The sequence below is a fragment of the Equus asinus genome, chromosome 1, assembly GCF_041296235.1.
Source record: "Equus asinus isolate D_3611 breed Donkey chromosome 1, EquAss-T2T_v2, whole genome shotgun sequence".
Classification (NCBI taxonomy): Eukaryota; Metazoa; Chordata; class Mammalia; order Perissodactyla; family Equidae; genus Equus; species Equus asinus.
The window spans coordinates 49,409,549-49,426,070 of record NC_091790.1 but is presented as its reverse complement, the minus strand read 5'-3'; positions in this window follow the sequence as shown (position 1 = coordinate 49,426,070).

Genomic DNA, 16,522 nt, shown 5'->3' with positions numbered 1-16,522 from the left:
GGCTCTTTGGGAAGCTAAGAAACAACTCGCTCTGCACAGTGCTCTAACAGCCTACCGGGAACATCTCTTACAAAGGCCTGTGAAATGCAGTTTCTTTGCGGGCCTGATCTGGCTGAAGTAGAACTTCTGCTCTGGGTGTGTTACATTGCCCTAGAGCTGCAAGGCACAAATTGCTGCCTTCTTTCCAAAGGGGCAGATGAGTCCCAAAGCATTTTGCTTCCAGCTCTTTGGGAAGCTAAGAAAGAACTCGCTCTGCACAGTGCTCTAACAGCCTACAGGGAACATCTCTTACAAAGGCTTGTGAAACGGAGTTTCTTTGAAGGCCTGATCTGGCTGAAGTAGAACTTCTGCTCTGGGTGTGCTGCATTGCCCTAGAGCTGCAAGGCACAAAGTGCTGCCTTCTTTCCAAAGGGTGAGAAGGACCCCAAAGCATCTTGCTTCCATCTCTTTCTGAGGTAAAGAAACAAGTCGCGCTGCACAGTGCTCTTACAGCCTACTGGGAACATCTTTTACAAAGGCCTGTGAAATGCAGTTTCTTTGCAGGCGTGATCTCCCTGAAGTAGAACTTCAGCTCTGCCATGTGCTACATTGCCCTAGAGGTGCAAGGCACCAAGTGCTGCCTAGTTTCCAAAGAGGGAGACTGGACCAAAAGCGTTTTGTTTCCAGCTCTTTGGGAAGCTAAGAGAAAACACGCTCTGCACAGTGCTCTTACAGCCTACCGGGAACATCTCTTACAAAGGCCTGTGAAACGCAGTTTCTTTGCAGGCCTGACCTGGCAGAAGTAGAACTTCTGCTCTGGGTGTGCTGCATCGCCCTAGAGCTGCAAGGCACAAAGTGCTGCCTTCTTTCCAAAGGGTGAGAAGGGCCCCAAAGCATCTTGCTTCCGGCTCTTTGCGAAGCTAAGAAACAACTCGCTCTGCACAGTGCTCTAACAGCCTACCGGGACCATCTCTTACAAAGGCCTGTGAAACGCAGTTTCTTTGCAGGCCTGACCTGGCAGAAGTAGAACATCTGCTCTGGGTGAGCTACATTGCCCTAGAGCTGCAAGTCACAAAGTGCTGCCTTCTTTCCTTAAGGGCAGATGGCCCCCAAAGCATCTTGCTTCCAGCTCTTTGGGAAGCTAAGAAAGAACTCGCTCTGCACAGTGCTCTAACAGCCTACCGGGAACATCTCTTACAAAGGCCTGTGCAACGAAGTTTCTTTGCAGGTATGATCTAGCTGAAGTAGAACTTCTGCTCTGGGTGTACTACATTGCCCTAGAGCTGCAAGGCACAAAGTGCTGCCTTCTTTCCAAAGGGTGAGAACGGCCCCAAAGCATCTTGCTTCCGGCTCTTTGGGAAGCTAAGAAACAACTCGCTCTGCACAGTGCTCCAACAGCCTAACGGGAACATCTCTTATAAAGGCCTGTGAAACGCAGTTTCTTTGCAGGCCTGACCTGGGAGAAGTAGAACATCTGCTCTGGGTGTGCTACATTGCCCTAAAGCTGAAAGGCACAAAGTGCTGTCTTCTTTACTTAACGGCAGATGGCCCCCAAAGCATCTTGCTTCCAGCTCTTTGGGAAGCTAAGAAAGAACTCGCTCTGCACTGTGCTCTAACAGCCTACCGGGAACATCTCTTACAAAGGCCTGTGAAATGCAGTTTCTTTGCGGGCCTGATCTGGCTGAAGTAGAACTTCTGCTCTGGGTGTGCTACATTGCCCTAGAGCTGCAAGGCACAAATTGCTGCCTTCTTTCCAAAGGGGCAGATGAGTCCCAAAGCATTTTGCTTCCAGCTCTTTGGGAAGCTAAGAAAGAACTCGCTCTGCACAGTGCTCTAACAGCCTACAGGGAACATCTCTTACAAAGGCTTGTGAAACGGAGTTTCTTTGAAGGCCTGATCTGGCTGAAGTAGAACTTCTGCTCTGGGTGTGCTGCATTGCCCTAGAGCTGCAAGGCACAAAGTGCTGCCTTCTTTCCAAAGGGTGAGAAGGACCCCAAAGCATCTTGCTTCCATCTCTTTCTGAGGTAAAGAAACAAGTCGCGCTGCACAGTGCTCTTACAGCCTACTGGGAACATCTTTTACAAAGGCCTGTGAAATGCAGTTTCTTTGCAGGCGTGATCTCCCTGAAGTAGAACTTCAGCTCTGCCATGTGCTACATTGCCCTAGAGGTGCAAGGCACCAAGTGCTGCCTAGTTTCCAAAGAGGGAGACTGGACCAAAAGCGTTTTGTTTCCAGCTCTTTGGGAAGCTAAGAGAAAACACGCTCTGCACAGTGCTCTTACAGCCTACCGGGAACATCTCTTACAAAGGCCTGTGAAACGCAGTTTCTTTGCAGGCCTGACCTGGCAGAAGTAGAACTTCTGCTCTGGGTGTGCTGCATCGCCCTAGAGCTGCAAGGCACAAAGTGCTGCCTTCTTTCCAAAGGGTGAGAAGGGCCCCAAAGCATCTTGCTTCCGGCTCTTTGCGAAGCTAAGAAACAACTCGCTCTGCACAGTGCTCTAACAGCCTACCGGGAACATCTGTTACAAAGGCCTGTGAAACGCAGTTTCTTTGCAGGCCTGACCTGGCAGAAGTAGAACATCTGCTCTGGGTGAGCTACATTGCCCTAGAGCTGCAAGTCACAAAGTGCTGCCTTCTTTCCTTAAGGGCAGATGGCCCCCAAAGCATCTTGCTTCCAGCTCTTTGGGAAGCTAAGAAAGAACTCGCTCTGCACAGTGCTCTAACAGCCTACCGGGAACATCTCTTACAAAGGCCTGTGCAACGAAGTTTCTTTGCAGGTATGATCTAGCTGAAGTAGAACTTCTGCTCTGGGTGTACTACATTGCCCTAGAGCTGCAAGGCACAAAGTGCTGCCTTCTTTCCAAAGGGTGAGAACGGCCCCAAAGCATCTTGCTTCCGGCTCTTTTTGAAGCTAAGAAACAACTCGCTCTGCACAGTGCTCCAACAGCCTACCGGGAACATCACTTACAAAGGCCTGTGAAACGCAGTTTCTTTGCAGGCCTGACCTGGCAGAAGTAGAACATCTGCTCTGGGTGTGCTACATTGCCCTAGAGCTGAAAGGCACAAAGTGCTGTCTTCTTTACTTAACGGCAGATGGCCCCCAAAGCATCTTGCTTCCAGCTCTTTGGGAAGCTAAGAAAGAACTCGCTCTGCACTGTGCTCTAACAGCGTACCGTGAATATCTCTTACAAAGGCCTGTGAAACGCAGTTTCTTTGCAGGCCTGATCTGACTGAAGTAGAACTTCTGCTCTGGGTGTGCTACATTGCCCTAGAGCTGTAAGGCACACAGAGCTGCCTTCTTTCCAAACGGTGCGAAGGGCCCCAAAGCATCTTGCTTCCAGCTCTTTGGGAAGCTAAGAAACAACTCGCTCTGCACAGTGCTCTAACAGCCTACCGGGAACATCTCTTACAACGGCCTGTGAAATGCAGTTTCTTTGCGGGCCTGATCTGGCTGAAGTAGAACTTCTGCTCTGGGTGTGTTACATTGCCCTAGAGCTGCAAGGCACAAATTGCTGCCTTCTTTCCAAAGGGGCAGATGAGTCCCAAAGCATTTTGCTTCCAGCTCTTTGGGAAGCTAAGAAAGAACTCGCTCTGCACAGTGCTCTAACAGCCTACAGGGAACATCTCTTACAAAGGCTTGTGAAACGGAGTTTCTTTGAAGGCCTGATCTGGCTGAGGTAGAACTTCTGCTCTGGGTGTGCTGCATTGCCCTAGAGCTGCAAGGCACAAAGTGCTGCCTTCTTTCCAAAGGGTGAGAAGGACCCCAAAGCATCTTGCTTCCATCTCTTTCTGAGGTAAAGAAACAAGTCGCGCTGCACAGTGCTCTTACAGCCTACTGGGAACATCTTTTACAAAGGCCTGTGAAATGCAGTTTCTTTGCAGGCGTGATCTCCCTGAAGTAGAACTTCAGCTCTGCCATGTGCTACATTGCCCTAGAGGTGCAAGGCACCAAGTGCTGCCTAGTTTCCAAAGAGGGAGACTGGACCAAAAGCGTTTTGTTTCCAGCTCTTTGGGAAGCTAAGAGAAAACACGCTCTGCACAGTGCTCTTACAGCCTACCGGGAACATCTCTTACAAAGGCCTGTGAAACGCAGTTTCTTTGCAGGCCTGACCTGGCAGAAGTAGAACTTCTGCTCTGGGTGTGCTGCATCGCCCTAGAGCTGCAAGGCACAAAGTGCTGCCTTCTTTCCAAAGGGTGAGAAGGGCCCCAAAGCATCTTGCTTCCGGCTCTTTGCGAAGCTAAGAAACAACTCGCTCTGCACAGTGCTCTAACAGCCTACCGGGAACATCTGTTACAAAGGCCTGTGAAACGCAGTTTCTTTGCAGGCCTGACCTGGCAGAAGTAGAACATCTGCTCTGGGTGAGCTACATTGCCCTAGAGCTGCAAGTCACAAAGTGCTGCCTTCTTTCCTTAAGGGCAGATGGCCCCCAAAGCATCTTGCTTCCAGCTCTTTGGGAAGCTAAGAAAGAACTCGCTCTGCACAGTGCTCTAACAGCCTACCGGGAACATCTCTTACAAAGGCCTGTGCAACGAAGTTTCTTTGCAGGTATGATCTAGCTGAAGTAGAACTTCTGCTCTGGGTGTACTACATTGCCCTAGAGCTGCAAGGCACAAAGTGCTGCCTTCTTTCCAAAGGGTGAGAACGGCCCCAAAGCATCTTGCTTCCGGCTCTTTGGGAAGCTAAGAAACAACTCGCTCTGCACAGTGCTCCAACAGCCTACCGGGAACATCACTTACAAAGGCCTGTGAAACGCAGTTTCTTTGCAGGCCTGACCTGGCAGAAGTAGAACATCTGCTCTGGGTGTGCTACATTGCCCTAGAGCTGAAAGGCACAAAGTGCTGCCTTCTTTACTTAACGGCAGATGGCCCCCAAAGCATCTTGCTTCCAGCTCTTTGGGAAGCTAAGAAAGAACTCGCTCTGCACTGTGCTCTAACAGCGTACCGTGAATATCTCTTACAAAGGCCTGTGAAACGCAGTTTCTTTGCAGGCCTGATCTGACTGAAGTAGAACTTCTGCTCTGGGTGTGCTACATTGCCCTAGAGCTGTAAGGCACACAGAGCTGCCTTCTTTCCAAACGGTGCGAAGGGCCCCAAAGCATCTTGCTTACAGCTCTTTGGGAAGCTAAGAAACAACTCGCTCTGCACAGTGCTCTAACAGCCTACCGGGAACATCTCTTACAAAGGCCTGTGAAATGCAGTTTCTTTGCGGGCCTGATCTGGCTGAAGTAGAACTTCTGCTCTGGGTGTGTTACATTGCCCTAGAGCTGCAAGGCACAAATTGCTGCCTTCTTTCCAAAGGGGCAGATGAGTCCCAAAGCATTTTGCTTCCAGCTCTTTGGGAAGCTAAGAAAGAACTCGCTCTGCACAGTGCTCTAACAGCCTACAGGGAACATCTCTTACAAAGGCTTGTGAAACGGAGTTTCTTTGAAGGCCTGATCTGGCTGAAGTAGAACTTCTGCTCTGGGTGTGCTGCATTGCCCTAGAGCTGCAAGGCACAAAGTGCTGCCTTCTTTCCAAAGGGTGAGAAGGACCCCAAAGCATCTTGCTTCCATCTCTTTCTGAGGTAAAGAAACAAGTCGCGCTGCACAGTGCTCTTACAGCCTACTGGGAACATCTTTTACAAAGGCCTGTGAAATGCAGTTTCTTTGCAGGCGTGATCTCCCTGAAGTAGAACTTCAGCTCTGCCATGTGCTACATTGCCCTAGAGGTGCAAGGCACCAAGTGCTGCCTAGTTTCCAAAGAGGGAGACTGGACCAAAAGCGTTTTGTTTCCAGCTCTTTGGGAAGCTAAGAGAAAACACGCTCTGCACAGTGCTCTTACAGCCTACCGGGAACATCTCTTACAAAGGCCTGTGAAACGCAGTTTCTTTGCAGGCCTGACCTGGCAGAAGTAGAACATCTGCTCTGGGTGAGCTACATTGCCCTAGAGCTGCAAGTCACAAAGTGCTGCCTTCTTTCCTTAAGGGCAGATGGCCCCCAAAGCATCTTGCTTCCAGCTCTTTGGGAAGCTAAGAAAGAACTCGCTCTGCACAGTGCTCTAACAGCCTACCGGGAACATCTCTTACAAAGGCCTGTGCAACGAAGTTTCTTTGCAGGTATGATCTAGCTGAAGTAGAACTTCTGCTCTGGGTGTACTACATTGCCCTAGAGCTGCAAGGCACAAAGTGCTGCCTTCTTTCCAAAGGGTGAGAACGGCCCCAAAGCATCTTGCTTCCGGCTCTTTTTGAAGCTAAGAAACAACTCGCTCTGCACAGTGCTCCAACAGCCTACCGGGAACATCACTTACAAAGGCCTGTGAAACGCAGTTTCTTTGCAGGCCTGACCTGGCAGAAGTAGAACATCTGCTCTGGGTGTGCTACATTGCCCTAGAGCTGAAAGGCACAAAGTGCTGCCTTCTTTACTTAACGGCAGATGGCCCCCAAAGCATCTTGCTTCCAGCTCTTTGGGAAGCTAAGAAAGAACTCGCTCTGCACTGTGCTCTAACAGCGTACCGTGAATATCTCTTACAAAGGCCTGTGAAACGCAGTTTCTTTGCAGGCCTGATCTGACTGAAGTAGAACTTCTGCTCTGGGTGTGCTACATTGCCCTAGAGCTGTAAGGCACACAGAGCTGCCTTCTTTCCAAACGGTGCGAAGGGCCCCAAAGCATCTTGCTTACAGCTCTTTGGGAAGCTAAGAAACAACTCGCTCTGCACAGTGCTCTAACAGCCTACCGGGAACATCTCTTACAAAGGCCTGTGAAATGCAGTTTCTTTGCGGGCCTGATCTGGCTGAAGTAGAACTTCTGCTCTGGGTGTGTTACATTGCCCTAGAGCTGCAAGGCACAAATTGCTGCCTTCTTTCCAAAGGGGCAGATGAGTCCCAAAGCATTTTGCTTCCAGCTCTTTGGGAAGCTAAGAAAGAACTCGCTCTGCACAGTGCTCTAACAGCCTACAGGGAACATCTCTTACAAAGGCTTGTGAAACGGAGTTTCTTTGAAGGCCTGATCTGGCTGAAGTAGAACTTCTGCTCTGGGTGTGCTGCATTGCCCTAGAGCTGCAAGGCACAAAGTGCTGCCTTCTTTCCAAAGGGTGAGAAGGACCCCAAAGCATCTTGCTTCCATCTCTTTCTGAGGTAAAGAAACAAGTCGCGCTGCACAGTGCTCTTACAGCCTACTGGGAACATCTTTTACAAAGGCCTGTGAAATGCAGTTTCTTTGCAGGCGTGATCTCCCTGAAGTAGAACTTCAGCTCTGCCATGTGCTACATTGCCCTAGAGGTGCAAGGCACCAAGTGCTGCCTAGTTTCCAAAGAGGGAGACTGGACCAAAAGCGTTTTGTTTCCAGCTCTTTGGGAAGCTAAGAGAAAACACGCTCTGCACAGTGCTCTTACAGCCTACCGGGAACATCTCTTACAAAGGCCTGTGAAACGCAGTTTCTTTGCAGGCCTGACCTGGCAGAAGTAGAACTTCTGCTCTGGGTGTGCTGCATCGCCCTAGAGCTGCAAGGCACAAAGTGCTGCCTTCTTTCCAAAGGGTGAGAAGGGCCCCAAAGCATCTTGCTTCCGGCTCTTTGCGAAGCTAAGAAACAACTCGCTCTGCACAGTGCTCTAACAGCCTACCGGGAACATCTGTTACAAAGGCCTGTGAAACGCAGTTTCTTTGCAGGCCTGACCTGGCAGAAGTAGAACATCTGCTCTGGGTGAGCTACATTGCCCTAGAGCTGCAAGTCACAAAGTGCTGCCTTCTTTCCTTAAGGGCAGATGGCCCCCAAAGCATCTTGCTTCCAGCTCTTTGGGAAGCTAAGAAAGAACTCGCTCTGCACAGTGCTCTAACAGCCTACCGGGAACATCTCTTACAAAGGCCTGTGCAACGAAGTTTCTTTGCAGGTATGATCTAGCTGAAGTAGAACTTCTGCTCTGGGTGTACTACATTGCCCTAGAGCTGCAAGGCACAAAGTGCTGCCTTCTTTCCAAAGGGTGAGAACGGCCCCAAAGCATCTTGCTTCCGGCTCTTTTTGAAGCTAAGAAACAACTCGCTCTGCACAGTGCTCCAACAGCCTACCGGGAACATCACTTACAAAGGCCTGTGAAACGCAGTTTCTTTGCAGGCCTGACCTGGCAGAAGTAGAACATCTGCTCTGGGTGTGCTACATTGCCCTAGAGCTGAAAGGCACAAAGTGCTGTCTTCTTTACTTAACGGCAGATGGCCCCCAAAGCATCTTGCTTCCAGCTCTTTGGGAAGCTAAGAAAGAACTCGCTCTGCACTGTGCTCTAACAGCGTACCGTGAATATCTCTTACAAAGGCCTGTGAAACGCAGTTTCTTTGCAGGCCTGATCTGACTGAAGTAGAACTTCTGCTCTGGGTGTGCTACATTGCCCTAGAGCTGTAAGGCACACAGAGCTGCCTTCTTTCCAAACGGTGCGAAGGGCCCCAAAGCATCTTGCTTACAGCTCTTTGGGAAGCTAAGAAACAACTCGCTCTGCACAGTGCTCTAACAGCCTACCGGGAACATCTCTTACAAAGGCCTGTGAAATGCAGTTTCTTTGCGGGCCTGATCTGGCTGAAGTAGAACTTCTGCTCTGGGTGTGTTACATTGCCCTAGAGCTGCAAGGCACAAATTGCTGCCTTCTTTCCAAAGGGGCAGATGAGTCCCAAAGCATTTTGCTTCCAGCTCTTTGGGAAGCTAAGAAAGAACTCGCTCTGCACAGTGCTCTAACAGCCTACAGGGAACATCTCTTACAAAGGCTTGTGAAACGGAGTTTCTTTGAAGGCCTGATCTGGCTGAAGTAGAACTTCTGCTCTGGGTGTGCTGCATTGCCCTAGAGCTGCAAGGCACAAAGTGCTGCCTTCTTTCCAAAGGGTGAGAAGGACCCCAAAGCATCTTGCTTCCATCTCTTTCTGAGGTAAAGAAACAAGTCGCGCTGCACAGTGCTCTTACAGCCTACTGGGAACATCTTTTACAAAGGCCTGTGAAATGCAGTTTCTTTGCAGGCGTGATCTCCCTGAAGTAGAACTTCAGCTCTGCCATGTGCTACATTGCCCTAGAGGTGCAAGGCACCAAGTGCTGCCTAGTTTCCAAAGAGGGAGACTGGACCAAAAGCGTTTTGTTTCCAGCTCTTTGGGAAGCTAAGAGAAAACACGCTCTGCACAGTGCTCTTACAGCCTACCGGGAACATCTCTTACAAAGGCCTGTGAAACGCAGTTTCTTTGCAGGCCTGACCTGGCAGAAGTAGAACTTCTGCTCTGGGTGTGCTGCATCGCCCTAGAGCTGCAAGGCACAAAGTGCTGCCTTCTTTCCAAAGGGTGAGAAGGGCCCCAAAGCATCTTGCTTCCGGCTCTTTGCGAAGCTAAGAAACAACTCGCTCTGCACAGTGCTCTAACAGCCTACCGGGAACATCTCTTACAAAGGCCTGTGAAACGCAGTTTCTTTGCAGGCCTGACCTGGCAGAAGTAGAACATCTGCTCTGGGTGAGCTACATTGCCCTAGAGCTGCAAGTCACAAAGTGCTGCCTTCTTTCCTTAAGGGCAGATGGCCCCCAAAGCATCTTGCTTCCAGCTCTTTGGGAAGCTAAGAAAGAACTCGCTCTGCACAGTGCTCTAACAGCCTACCGGGAACATCTCTTACAAAGGCCTGTGCAACGAAGTTTCTTTGCAGGTATGATCTAGCTGAAGTAGAACTTCTGCTCTGGGTGTACTACATTGCCCTAGAGCTGCAAGGCACAAAGTGCTGCCTTCTTTCCAAAGGGTGAGAACGGCCCCAAAGCATCTTGCTTCCGGCTCTTTGGGAAGCTAAGAAACAACTCGCTCTGCACAGTGCTCCAACAGCCTAACGGGAACATCTCTTATAAAGGCCTGTGAAACGCAGTTTCTTTGCAGGCCTGACCTGGGAGAAGTAGAACATCTGCTCTGGGTGTGCTACATTGCCCTAAAGCTGAAAGGCACAAAGTGCTGTCTTCTTTACTTAACGGCAGATGGCCCCCAAAGCATCTTGCTTCCAGCTCTTTGGGAAGCTAAGAAAGAACTCGCTCTGCACTGTGCTCTAACAGCCTACCGGGAACATCTCTTACAAAGGCCTGTGAAATGCAGTTTCTTTGCGGGCCTGATCTGGCTGAAGTAGAACTTCTGCTCTGGGTGTGCTACATTGCCCTAGAGCTGCAAGGCACAAATTGCTGCCTTCTTTCCAAAGGGGCAGATGAGTCCCAAAGCATTTTGCTTCCAGCTCTTTGGGAAGCTAAGAAAGAACTCGCTCTGCACAGTGCTCTAACAGCCTACAGGGAACATCTCTTACAAAGGCTTGTGAAACGGAGTTTCTTTGAAGGCCTGATCTGGCTGAAGTAGAACTTCTGCTCTGGGTGTGCTGCATTGCCCTAGAGCTGCAAGGCACAAAGTGCTGCCTTCTTTCCAAAGGGTGAGAAGGACCCCAAAGCATCTTGCTTCCATCTCTTTCTGAGGTAAAGAAACAAGTCGCGCTGCACAGTGCTCTTACAGCCTACTGGGAACATCTTTTACAAAGGCCTGTGAAATGCAGTTTCTTTGCAGGCGTGATCTCCCTGAAGTAGAACTTCAGCTCTGCCATGTGCTACATTGCCCTAGAGGTGCAAGGCACCAAGTGCTGCCTAGTTTCCAAAGAGGGAGACTGGACCAAAAGCGTTTTGTTTCCAGCTCTTTGGGAAGCTAAGAGAAAACACGCTCTGCACAGTGCTCTTACAGCCTACCGGGAACATCTCTTACAAAGGCCTGTGAAACGCAGTTTCTTTGCAGGCCTGACCTGGCAGAAGTAGAACTTCTGCTCTGGGTGTGCTGCATCGCCCTAGAGCTGCAAGGCACAAAGTGCTGCCTTCTTTCCAAAGGGTGAGAAGGGCCCCAAAGCATCTTGCTTCCGGCTCTTTGCGAAGCTAAGAAACAACTCGCTCTGCACAGTGCTCTAACAGCCTACCGGGAACATCTCTTACAAAGGCCTGTGAAACGCAGTTTCTTTGCAGGCCTGACCTGGCAGAAGTAGAACATCTGCTCTGGGTGAGCTACATTGCCCTAGAGCTGCAAGTCACAAAGTGCTGCCTTCTTTCCTTAAGGGCAGATGGCCCCCAAAGCATCTTGCTTCCAGCTCTTTGGGAAGCTAAGAAAGAACTCGCTCTGCACAGTGCTCTAACAGCCTACCGGGAACATCTCTTACAAAGGCCTGTGCAACGAAGTTTCTTTGCAGGTATGATCTAGCTGAAGTAGAACTTCTGCTCTGGGTGTACTACATTGCCCTAGAGCTGCAAGGCACAAAGTGCTGCCTTCTTTCCAAAGGGTGAGAACGGCCCCAAAGCGTCTTGCTTCCGGCTCTTTTTGAAGCTAAGAAACAACTCGCTCTGCACAGTGCTCCAACAGCCTACCGGGAACATCACTTACAAAGGCCTGTGAAACGCAGTTTCTTTGCAGGCCTGACCTGGCAGAAGTAGAACATCTGCTCTGGGTGTGCTACATTGCCCTAGAGCTGAAAGGCACAAAGTGCTGTCTTCTTTACTTAACGGCAGATGGCCCCCAAAGCATCTTGCTTCCAGCTCTTTGGGAAGCTAAGAAAGAACTCGCTCTGCACTGTGCTCTAACAGCGTACCGTGAATATCTCTTACAAAGGCCTGTGAAACGCAGTTTCTTTGCAGGCCTGATCTGACTGAAGTAGAACTTCTGCTCTGGGTGTGCTACATTGCCCTAGAGCTGTAAGGCACACAGAGCTGCCTTCTTTCCAAACGGTGCGAAGGGCCCCAAAGCATCTTGCTTCCAGCTCTTTGGGAAGCTAAGAAACAACTCGCTCTGCACAGTGCTCTAACAGCCTACCGGGAACATCTCTTACAACGGCCTGTGAAATGCAGTTTCTTTGCGGGCCTGATCTGGCTGAAGTAGAACTTCTGCTCTGGGTGTGTTACATTGCCCTAGAGCTGCAAGGCACAAATTGCTGCCTTCTTTCCAAAGGGGCAGATGAGTCCCAAAGCATTTTGCTTCCAGCTCTTTGGGAAGCTAAGAAAGAACTCGCTCTGCACAGTGCTCTAACAGCCTACAGGGAACATCTCTTACAAAGGCTTGTGAAACGGAGTTTCTTTGAAGGCCTGATCTGGCTGAGGTAGAACTTCTGCTCTGGGTGTGCTGCATTGCCCTAGAGCTGCAAGGCACAAAGTGCTGCCTTCTTTCCAAAGGGTGAGAAGGACCCCAAAGCATCTTGCTTCCATCTCTTTCTGAGGTAAAGAAACAAGTCGCGCTGCACAGTGCTCTTACAGCCTACTGAGAACATCTTTTACAAAGGCCTGTGAAATGCAGTTTCTTTGCAGGCGTGATCTCCCTGAAGTAGAACTTCAGCTCTGCCATGTGCTACATTGCCCTAGAGGTGCAAGGCACCAAGTGCTGCCTAGTTTCCAAAGAGGGAGACTGGACCAAAAGCGTTTTGTTTCCAGCTCTTTGGGAAGCTAAGAGAAAACACGCTCTGCACAGTGCTCTTACAGCCTACCGGGAACATCTCTTACAAAGGCCTGTGAAACGCAGTTTCTTTGCAGGCCTGACCTGGCAGAAGTAGAACTTCTGCTCTGGGTGTGCTGCATCGCCCTAGAGCTGCAAGGCACAAAGTGCTGCCTTCTTTCCAAAGGGTGAGAAGGGCCCCAAAGCATCTTGCTTCCGGCTCTTTGCGAAGCTAAGAAACAACTCGCTCTGCACAGTGCTCTAACAGCCTACCGGGAACATCTGTTACAAAGGCCTGTGAAACGCAGTTTCTTTGCAGGCCTGACCTGGCAGAAGTAGAACATCTGCTCTGGGTGAGCTACATTGCCCTAGAGCTGCAAGTCACAAAGTGCTGCCTTCTTTCCTTAAGGGCAGATGGCCCCCAAAGCATCTTGCTTCCAGCTCTTTGGGAAGCTAAGAAAGAACTCGCTCTGCACAGTGCTCTAACAGCCTACCGGGAACATCTCTTACAAAGGCCTGTGCAACGAAGTTTCTTTGCAGGTATGATCTAGCTGAAGTAGAACTTCTGCTCTGGGTGTACTACATTGCCCTAGAGCTGCAAGGCACAAAGTGCTGCCTTCTTTCCAAAGGGTGAGAACGGCCCCAAAGCATCTTGCTTCCGGCTCTTTTTGAAGCTAAGAAACAACTCGCTCTGCACAGTGCTCCAACAGCCTACTGGGAACATCACTTACAAAGGCCTGTGAAACGCAGTTTCTTTGCAGGCCTGACCTGGCAGAAGTAGAACATCTGCTCTGGGTGTGCTACATTGCCCTAGAGCTGAAAGGCACAAAGTGCTGTCTTCTTTACTTAACGGCAGATGGCCCCCAAAGCATCTTGCTTCCAGCTCTTTGGGAAGCTAAGAAAGAACTCGCTCTGCACTGTGCTCTAACAGCGTACCGTGAATATCTCTTACAAAGGCCTGTGAAACGCAGTTTCTTTGCAGGCCTGATCTGACTGAAGTAGAACTTCTGCTCTGGGTGTGCTACATTGCCCTAGAGCTGTAAGGCACACAGAGCTGCCTTCTTTCCAAACGGTGCGAAGGGCCCCAAAGCATCTTGCTTACAGCTCTTTGGGAAGCTAAGAAACAACTCGCTCTGCACAGTGCTCTAACAGCCTACCGGGAACATCTCTTACAAAGGCCTGTGAAATGCAGTTTCTTTGCGGGCCTGATCTGGCTGAAGTAGAACTTCTGCTCTGGGTGTGTTACATTGCCCTAGAGCTGCAAGGCACAAATTGCTGCCTTCTTTCCAAAGGGGCAGATGAGTCCCAAAGCATTTTGCTTCCAGCTCTTTGGGAAGCTAAGAAAGAACTCGCTCTGCACAGTGCTCTAACAGCCTACAGGGAACATCTCTTACAAAGGCTTGTGAAACGGAGTTTCTTTGAAGGCCTGATCTGGCTGAGGTAGAACTTCTGCTCTGGGTGTGCTGCATTGCCCTAGAGCTGCAAGGCACAAAGTGCTGCCTTCTTTCCAAAGGGTGAGAAGGACCCCAAAGCATCTTGCTTCCATCTCTTTCTGAGGTAAAGAAACAAGTCGCGCTGCACAGTGCTCTTACAGCCTACTGGGAACATCTTTTACAAAGGCCTGTGAAATGCAGTTTCTTTGCAGGCGTGATCTCCCTGAAGTAGAACTTCAGCTCTGCCATGTGCTACATTGCCCTAGAGGTGCAAGGCACCAAGTGCTGCCTAGTTTCCAAAGAGGGAGACTGGACCAAAAGCGTTTTGTTTCCAGCTCTTTGGGAAGCTAAGAGAAAACACGCTCTGCACAGTGCTCTTACAGCCTACCGGGAACATCTCTTACAAAGGCCTGTGAAACGCAGTTTCTTTGCAGGCCTGACCTGGCAGAAGTAGAACTTCTGCTCTGGGTGTGCTGCATCGCCCTAGAGCTGCAAGGCACAAAGTGCTGCCTTCTTTCCAAAGGGTGAGAAGGGCCCCAAAGCATCTTGCTTCCGGCTCTTTGCGAAGCTAAGAAACAACTCGCTCTGCACAGTGCTCTAACAGCCTACCGGGAACATCTGTTACAAAGGCCTGTGAAACGCAGTTTCTTTGCAGGCCTGACCTGGCAGAAGTAGAACATCTGCTCTGGGTGAGCTACATTGCCCTAGAGCTGCAAGTCACAAAGTGCTGCCTTCTTTCCTTAAGGGCAGATGGCCCCCAAAGCATCTTGCTTCCAGCTCTTTGGGAAGCTAAGAAAGAACTCGCTCTGCACAGTGCTCTAACAGCCTACCGGGAACATCTCTTACAAAGGCCTGTGCAACGAAGTTTCTTTGCAGGTATGATCTAGCTGAAGTAGAACTTCTGCTCTGGGTGTACTACATTGCCCTAGAGCTGCAAGGCACAAAGTGCTGCCTTCTTTCCAAAGGGTGAGAACGGCCCCAAAGCGTCTTGCTTCCGGCTCTTTTTGAAGCTAAGAAACAACTCGCTCTGCACAGTGCTCCAACAGCCTACCGGGAACATCACTTACAAAGGCCTGTGAAACGCAGTTTCTTTGCAGGCCTGACCTGGCAGAAGTAGAACATCTGCTCTGGGTGTGCTACATTGCCCTAGAGCTGAAAGGCACAAAGTGCTGTCTTCTTTACTTAACGGCAGATGGCCCCCAAAGCATCTTGCTTCCAGCTCTTTGGGAAGCTAAGAAAGAACTCGCTCTGCACTGTGCTCTAACAGCGTACCGTGAATATCTCTTACAAAGGCCTGTGAAACGCAGTTTCTTTGCAGGCCTGATCTGACTGAAGTAGAACTTCTGCTCTGGGTGTGCTACATTGCCCTAGAGCTGTAAGGCACACAGAGCTGCCTTCTTTCCAAACGGTGCGAAGGGCCCCAAAGCATCTTGCTTCCAGCTCTTTGGGAAGCTAAGAAACAACTCGCTCTGCACAGTGCTCTAACAGCCTACCGGGAACATCTCTTACAACGGCCTGTGAAATGCAGTTTCTTTGCGGGCCTGATCTGGCTGAAGTAGAACTTCTGCTCTGGGTGTGTTACATTGCCCTAGAGCTGCAAGGCACAAATTGCTGCCTTCTTTCCAAAGGGGCAGATGAGTCCCAAAGCATTTTGCTTCCAGCTCTTTGGGAAGCTAAGAAAGAACTCGCTCTGCACAGTGCTCTAACAGCCTACAGGGAACATCTCTTACAAAGGCTTGTGAAACGGAGTTTCTTTGAAGGCCTGATCTGGCTGAGGTAGAACTTCTGCTCTGGGTGTGCTGCATTGCCCTAGAGCTGCAAGGCACAAAGTGCTGCCTTCTTTCCAAAGGGTGAGAAGGACCCCAAAGCATCTTGCTTCCATCTCTTTCTGAGGTAAAGAAACAAGTCGCGCTGCACAGTGCTCTTACAGCCTACTGGGAACATCTTTTACAAAGGCCTGTGAAATGCAGTTTCTTTGCAGGCGTGATCTCCCTGAAGTAGAACTTCAGCTCTGCCATGTGCTACATTGCCCTAGAGGTGCAAGGCACCAAGTGCTGCCTAGTTTCCAAAGAGGGAGACTGGACCAAAAGCGTTTTGTTTCCAGCTCTTTGGGAAGCTAAGAGAAAACACGCTCTGCACAGTGCTCTTACAGCCTACCGGGAACATCTCTTACAAAGGCCTGTGAAACGCAGTTTCTTTGCAGGCCTGACCTGGCAGAAGTAGAACTTCTGCTCTGGGTGTGCTGCATCGCCCTAGAGCTGCAAGGCACAAAGTGCTGCCTTCTTTCCAAAGGGTGAGAAGGGCCCCAAAGCATCTTGCTTCCGGCTCTTTGCGAAGCTAAGAAACAACTCGCTCTGCACAGTGCTCTAACAGCCTACCGGGAACATCTGTTACAAAGGCCTGTGAAACGCAGTTTCTTTGCAGGCCTGACCTGGCAGAAGTAGAACATCTGCTCTGGGTGAGCTACATTGCCCTAGAGCTGCAAGTCACAAAGTGCTGCCTTCTTTCCTTAAGGGCAGATGGCCCCCAAAGCATCTTGCTTCCAGCTCTTTGGGAAGCTAAGAAAGAACTCGCTCTGCACAGTGCTCTAACAGCCTACCGGGAACATCTCTTACAAAGGCCTGTGCAACGAAGTTTCTTTGCAGGTATGATCTAGCTGAAGTAGAACTTCTGCTCTGGGTGTACTACATTTCCCTAGAGCT